Source organism: Falco biarmicus, chromosome 5, assembly GCF_023638135.1.
Source record: "Falco biarmicus isolate bFalBia1 chromosome 5, bFalBia1.pri, whole genome shotgun sequence".
Taxonomy (NCBI): Eukaryota; Metazoa; Chordata; class Aves; order Falconiformes; family Falconidae; genus Falco; species Falco biarmicus.
Window position 1 is genome coordinate 48,296,544 of NC_079292.1, and position 8,120 is coordinate 48,304,663.

Sequence of the window (8,120 nt, forward strand, 5' to 3'; positions counted from 1 at the left end):
GTACTAGGTCATGCTTTCCTTGCTTAAAATGTTTTGGATTTTCTTTACGTAGCTGGCAGATGCTCTTTACTTACACTCAGTTCTTAAAGTAAAGCCGTCTGCTTTCCATCTTGCTTAGAACTATTATTAACAAAAGCTTAGAAGCAGAGCAAATTTGATATGCTGTTAGAAGTTGTGCAAATCCCTTTTTTTTATGCGTAGGGAAGCTGAGGTACAGACAGGCTCAGCTGATCATGTAGCAAAACTAAAATGAAACATGAATTTCTGATTTCAGGTTTTCTGCCTGCCTTTTAGCTCATACTGTTGTCAAACTCATTGCTGTTTCGTAATGCTGATAACACTGATGTTATGGTTTTGGCTGGTTAGAGCTGAGGTATATACATTTTCTGTGGTTACTTCAACCTGGTGTATTTAATAAAGTTGTGTTGCTTGGACTACTCATGCCATGTAAGATTTGTATGGTTACTAATATTACAGGGAGTTTGTGTCCTTGTGCCCAGAATTTTAGAGTGCTTTTTAGTCATTTGCAGACTATAGACTTTTTATCAATATATGGTAAACCTCTTAAATAAAAATGTCTTAAGCAGCTAAGAGCATCAGAAGGAATCAGAGTTCTTAGGGGAAAAGAGACATTATCCAAAATAATTATATCAGAAGCTAGAAGGAATAAGACTTAGAGAATCTTATTTAAAAGAATTTGTCACGTAAATCAAACCTACTGAACATGCGTATACAGTCTGGATCCTTAGACAGAAAATGTATTTCAGTCAGCTGAAGTGCTGACAAAAATAATCATTGCGTTGAAGTTTCTTGTGCACTATGTGTCCTTAATTTCAAATAATTTTAATCAATATTTTTATTTCTGGAATGGAACTTTTATATAGTGTCTGTACTACTGTTTGCAATCAAGTCCTGCAATTGTGTTAGAAATCTTGATAATATCTATGGATTTCAGATTGTATTATCTGAGAGTTATTAAGTCTGTGTGTAAGTGTCCTGTTCTTGATTTCAGTGAGGCTTCAGGATGGTACTTAGGCACATGTAACAGTTTAAAATGCTATTTAGACATCACAGTCAATATGGTGCTATATACACTTTTATGGAATCTCTGTTTCTTTATCAGGCATTCTGCGAGATGCATACACCCTGTGTGTCTAGTAAGAGACAGCATCTAAGGAAAAGACATTTCTCTTCCTTAATACAATGAGAATAGCATCTGATAAGTATTAGAGAAGCTGTCTTCTAGTTCACAGAAATTAGAGGTAAGAAAGAACAGTTAGTTATTTCTGACAAAAGAGATTTGTCCTGAAATGCATTTTCTAGTGCTTCAGGACAGAATTCAAGTGGTTGGTAATACTATGTCTTTAGCAGAAGCTTCTTGTAGATTGATTTCTTCTGAAAATTCACAGTATTCTCATTATTTTAAGTAACTATGTAATTGTCATGTGCAATACATGGGATCTCAGAGCTGTCTCACAGGGACTAGATCGGTTTTCAGTTCTCCAAGTATACAGTGGTCCCACAGCTCAGACATCACGCTACCATTGTAATGGCCATCAGAAAACATGTTTTATGTCAATTCATGTTGCAATTTAGATTATACAAAAGGGTAATTTTACAGAGTAGGGGACCCAGATGTTGAAATATCATTGGCTTTCAGAAAAAAGTTGTGAACATCATTTCCCTTTGTCCTTTTTTACAAACCTAAGTGTGGAGTTCATGTAGTTTTGCTTTCTTCCCCCATTGCTCATATGATCTCTTTCTGGTGTTAATCAGAACTATTGTTCTCACATGGGCTGGTCCTGCAGGGTGGTGAGTTGTTGATCAAATGGTGCATGCCATCTGCTTTAAAACATGTACAGTATTCCAGGGGTAACCAGGGTAAGTGCTCTAAAGCTGGTTTCCTGTTATCGTCTCTGTGCCTGTCCAAATAAACAAAACTGAAAAAGAAAAATACTTGTTTTGATGGCTGGGTGTTCGAGTGCTTGTTTTTCTTTCACTGGGCATGATGAAACAGTATATTGTAGCCACCTTATTTTGCTTGGCTGTATTCCTTAGTTTCTCTTATGTGGATGCAAAATAATAAGAAAGGACTTGAGCCAGGTCATATTTGGAAACTTTTCATTTAAAACATGTCCCAGTGCACGGTTTTACACCACACATTAGAAAACATGAATTACAACTAGTTGAGCTGTTTTGATATAGAGGTTCTATAGGAAATACTCTCACACTGAGTTTTCCTTGAGGTCTTGCATACCTTTTTGTCTTCCTTTTCTTTCAAGCATTGCTTTTACTCCGGTTGCTTTTGTTGAGCCGATTTTCAGTCCAACATAGAAATAGTTTGATGAGCACACTTGAGGGACAGGCAAACAGCCACTGGAGGGACAGGGCCTTCCTAAGTCAGCTTCACTGCTGGATCTGATGTGTTGTAAGACTGGGATCAACGTTGCAGTACCTGTATTTGTGTGGCTGTGCCAGGCTTTCTTATCCTTGTGGTATTTTAAGCGTCATTCTGTGTATTTCTTAAGTGCCATTGTCAACTGCTCCCAGCTTCCTGTTCCTGCCCACGCAGTGCTTCTTCCATCGTGCTGTTGGATCTGTTTGGGCACTTGCACACTTAACAGGACTGGGAATGGATCCATCTGAAAATAACCATTTGTTTTGCTGGGTTGTTTTACAGATGGATCACCTCTCTGGTCAAGGTCATTGCTTGGTTGCTCAAACAGCTTGGCTGGCAACACGTAGGGGGAGCTAAGATGGAGACGTTGTTCAAACCAGCTAAAATAGTGCTGCTGCCAGACATGAAACCCATCTCTTATTGGTGTGCTGTGAGCTGCTTGTTTTACACCACGTGCATCTGATGGACCTAAGACATATCTTGCTGTCCTTTTGCCTAGATTATTCAGTCTTGCATAATGTTGACTGAAGAAAAAAAATCCTGGTTTATGTTTTTAAGAACCCCATTGTTTCATCTGCTCCCCTGAAGAACCATGGAATTTTTCAGAGTCCTATTGAATGAAAGGTAAAATGATGTCCGAAAGAATCAAGCCAGCTTCCCATGCTTGCTGTTACCAGTGGAATCCAGCCACAAGTGACGAAGCAGCATTATTGGCAGGGGAGCTACTGGATGATACTGATGAATCTGCTTGGATGCAGTTTCTGAATTGTGCCAAGTGATAACATGCTGAGTGGCCATATTCTTCATTATTCCTTGGTTTCTTTTGTCCTGCTATTAATTTTTTTCACAGTAGGCAGAACTGAAGGGACTTCAGTAATAGCCTTTTGACATTAGAAGATATTTAAAACTGTAGGCTTGCATTCCTTCTGACCCATAATAATTATTGGAGCTGAAGAAGGTGGTAGAGAGAGGGTATCTTCCAACATCAGAAATGTGTTTTGTCATTCAGGTCTGTGGTAAGGAGTTTAAAAATGTGATTACAATTAGAAACTACAGAAATCGGGTTATGCTAAGGGGAAAGAATAAAAGATGCATTTTAGTACCTTACAATAAATGGAATAGGAAAAGGGAAGATTGTCACAAATTTGATTCCCTTCATTCCTCATCAAATAAGGTATAAGTATTAGAATTAATTAACATTTTCTCATTTTTGTCTTAAATGAAAACTTCTGAAACCAATATATCCAGCTGCACAAATTTCATGTGAAGATTTTTCCCTTGTCATCCTGATCTCTGTTTAAATTTAGACTTCAGATATGACAAGTACAACAGTCATCCTTGAAGTACAGTTGTTTCTAGCAGTAAGAGACTATGCCAATACCAGAAAACCATTATTTTTCATATACTGTACTTGACATACAAAAACTCTTGGATTTCTTTTTTTTTACTTTAATGTTTTTAGACACCTTTATGTTTGATTGACTAAGAAAAAGATATCTATGCAGGTAACACTGCCCTCTGTCTATTGGCATTCTGTCAATTAAATGAGGCATTCATAAGAAATTTTTAAACAGATGGTCTTAAGTGACTTCACAAGGACATGTACTTAACACTAGATACCTTTGCAGTTGCATCCACTACATCTGTTTATACTGTTATTGCATGAATGTGAGTCTTGTATTCGTGGGAGAGTTTGGCATTTGCAGTATGAGGGTCCTGTGCTCTTAAATTCTTAATACAATGCATTGGCTTCTCAGAAATAAGCTGACAAACTGAAAAGGGAGAAAAGTGGTTCATGCACAAGCTGGCAGATGGAAGGTACTCTCAGGCTGTAAAATTACTTATAGTAATCTTCTAGTGAAAATTTGTCTTTGAATACAGTTTTCCATCTTGTTTTGCAGACAGCATACAATATCTGTAACTTAACAACATTCCCATGTTTGAATATGAAAATGTTGTGTGGGACGGTATTAATGACCTATTAAAGCAATAGCTGTATCATCTCCATGGTATCATCTGCAGCCACAGGGTATTTTTCCTTCTAACCACCCTAAGAAAGGACTATTTGCTATGTGCTTGTTTGGTTCAGCAGGATATTTGTTGAAAATAGAAGTATTGACACAAGCAGGTTTTGCTAGAATGAACAAAATACCAGGATTCCTTCAAATGCGCACTTTTGTTTTTTTTAAAAAATTAGGAACCAGTCAAATAGTTGGGTAAATGAAATTCTTCTGCGCAATCTAGCCTGCCCCCAAAGCTGGTGCTGCTTTAAAGTACAGATCTCTCCTTCAATTCAATACTTTGAACTCTGAGGTTTCTGAGAAAAGAATGCTGGTTGTTTCCTACCAAACTGAAGGGAAGTTACAGCTTTAATGAGTGTGTCTGGATTACAGGATGTTACAAGAAAAGTCTAAGTAATTATAAATTCCCTTCTTCAGAGGCATCTTGGAAGATCTCTGAATAAAGATGTAGTTTGCAGCAGCTGCCGGAATTGTATTCCTCCTGTTCTGTGGTGTTTTTTTGTTTTGGTTTTTTTTTTTTTGCATTTCAGTTTGTAGAAATAGTAGATACTCAGTGTGCCTGATTGTCGCATAGCTATGTGAGGAGTTCTGCATATATGCAACTTCAAAACCAAATATGGATATTTATTAGTTGAACTCAATATATTCTGCAATACGGTTTAAGCCATGAAAGAGCAGTGGCAATGCATTTTCCTCAGTAATATGAGGTGAACATCCTGTTTCTTTCCTAGAGTGAGCAGGCTGATTTTTATTTTAGCTTAGTGGCACCAATAAACAATATGGTGAAAAACTGTCCATTGTAAACAGGCTCTTCATGGTGACAGGCTATTTCTGTTCCTTTTTCGGCACAAATACTCTGACTTTGCCACCTTACTTCCTTTTCTTTATTTTCTTTTTTAACATCCCTCCAGTCTTATGGTGATAGATTTACAGGTAGTTCTTTCTGACTTCACATTTTCAAAATAAAAAGACATTTTGAACATTTTCATTTGCAGTACATTTATCATATTAGATCCTTGTTAGATCCTTGATTTGGTGCTACAGCAGTGCAGGATCATGGAGTTACTTTTACAAAACCCAGGAAGGTCTGTTTCACAGGATAGTTTTGATTTCTGAAAAGCTTGTTTGGCAGTAAAATTAGAGGTCGCTTAAGGCTGTTGCTGTGCAGTGGTGCAGCACAGTGATATATCAGTTGCAACATTTCCTTAGACTAAGATTAATTTTTAGAACTACAGTTAACTTGAATGCAATAAAAATGATCAAAAGTCTCAAAAGCACAGTCAGTGATGAAAGGCTGAGAGGAGCTGCTTACCTTGCAGAAGAGAAGACTGAGGGGAAATATGATAACAGTCTTCAAATATGTGAAAGGTCACTGCAAAGAGAGAGAGGATGAACCTTTGTTTGTATCATACCTCTTGGCTTTTGAACCCAGTCCAGCAAGGTCACGAAATATAAGGTTTATATTATTACTAGTGCTGCTGTGAAATTACAGGTACTGTTGTCAGTCCCTGAGCCAGTGGAACAATGGGGGTTTTTTGCCAGCTAAACCTGAAATATCTTCTACAAGCAGTTGCCTTCTAAGTCAGTGAAGGCAGGAACGTCAGCCTGCTGCTTGGCTCGGCACTAAAGGCAGGTTCTGCTATCACACTCAGTCTTTTCCTCTCACCTTTCTCCTCTCTCACTGTGTTTTAGGAACCAGCTAGTGTCAGCTGCAGTTCAGGTTTTTTTTCCATGGTTAGTTACCCACTAGAATTTGGGCTGTTCAGTCTCAAAGGCTAGTTAACTTTTAGTGAAAAATGAGAGGAGAAAATAGTGTAGGAAAGTACTGTGGCCATGGCCATAAGGTATAGGTTCAGATGCCATTGACAATTACCAGCTTGTGCTAGAACTCATTTGATAACTTTCTGCCTGGAGAGATTGCAAAACTGCCCAAGTTTTGCACAGCTGATCAGTAGTAATCTTTTTTTATTGCTAAAGTAAAGAATGATACAACAGAGAGGGACTGATAACCTCTGCTCTTGTGCACAGGTGAGGAAAATCTTCCAGTTGGGGAGCACCCTCTAACATTGATTTTTCCTCGGGTTCAAGGAGGTAGAGGCGTTTACCTCTGCTTAAGCCTCCTGGCCCTCGTTCAGAGACCTAGCAGTTTTTATTCTGGTGAAAAACTCTGACACAGTAGGTAAATTGGAGAGTACTGTAGGACTTACACCCTGACTCCCTTTTTACTGTTAGCTCTCCTTGCTAACCCTGAGGAGTCCTGGAGTTCAGCAGCCGAGTAGCTGCAATAATGTGTTCAAAGTTTTAGGAGGGCTGGATTTTGTTGTTAGGTTTTGGGGTTTTTTTAAACCCAATATTTTGAAAAAGATATTTTGAATGTTCCAAGAGAGCCTGAGAAATTTTTGGTTTTCCTTCCAGTATCCTTTTCCTGTATCCTCACTTTGAAATCTGCAGACACCATCAGGTTGCCCACATATTTAACCCAGTGGGGCTTCTGACCAATTAGTCATTCAGTAGATGTCCAGCAGTATGACAGAGTTTCAGATCAGCAGGGTTTAGGAGAGGGGAAGTCTGCCATTATTAGAGGTATTTACAGAAAGAAGCAGTCATCCTTTCTTAAAATCCAAATAATTTCCCTGCAGTGGAAGAATAAGTTGCGATCCTACTGTAAGTCTTGTAGGCTATTTTTGGTGTTCAGACATCTGCCATAGATTTACTTATGGTTTCACAGTGAGCTTAAGACCAAGATGCTGTTGAAAATAGTGGTCCTGCCCTGCAAATATATTAGTGAGTTTTCATGTGGATCATCCTGTTCTTCTGAGTTAGCGTCTGGCTGGATAAGCGCTACAGCTGATGTAAGGGCAGGAGCAGGCAGGAAGAGAAGAGCCAATGACACCCGTGGAGGACACAGTGCATGGCTTGTCACAGCAGCTGAGTGTGAAACTTCAGGCTCAGGACGAGGCTTAAGTCAGGCAGCAGGATCTGTGCCAGCACTATGTACTTTGTCCAGTTCCTCCCTTGCACTGGCAGTGCTGTTCGTCCCCTTTGCCCAACACATTGTGAACTGTTTATTTCATAAGTTCTTGGGAACTTGTCCCCCTTGTATTTTTGGATTCTGGTTACCTAGACTAGATGAGTGAATGGCTTTACCGCCACTCGTCTCTTTGCTTTTGGATGAAGTTGAGGGGATGTGGAAAAATGGACAGGCCACTTGAGAGCAATATAGGGGTGTTGTCAGAACATGCAGGGAGGCAATGAGGAAGGCTAAGGTCTGTTTGGAATTAAATCTGGTGAAGGATGTCAAGGACAACAAGAAGGGCTTCTTCAAGTACATCAGTAGGAAAAGGATGACTAGGGGAAACGTGGGTCTGCTGCTGAATGAGGTGGGTGCCCTGGTGATGAAGGACATAGACAAGGTGGAACTACTGAATGCCTTTTTTGCTTCAGTCTTTACTGCCAAGGCCACCCCTCAGGTATCCCAGACCCTGAAGGCAAGAGAGGAAGTCTGGAGAAAGGAAGACTTTCCCTTGGTTGAGGAGGACTGGGTTAGAGATCACTTAACCAAACTTGGCACCCACAAATCCATGGGCCTCAATGGGATGCACCTCTAAGTGCTGAGAGAGCTGGCAGGTGTAATTGCTAAACCCCTCTCCATCATCTTTGAAAGGCCGTGGAGAATAGGAGAGGTGCCTGAGGACTGGAGG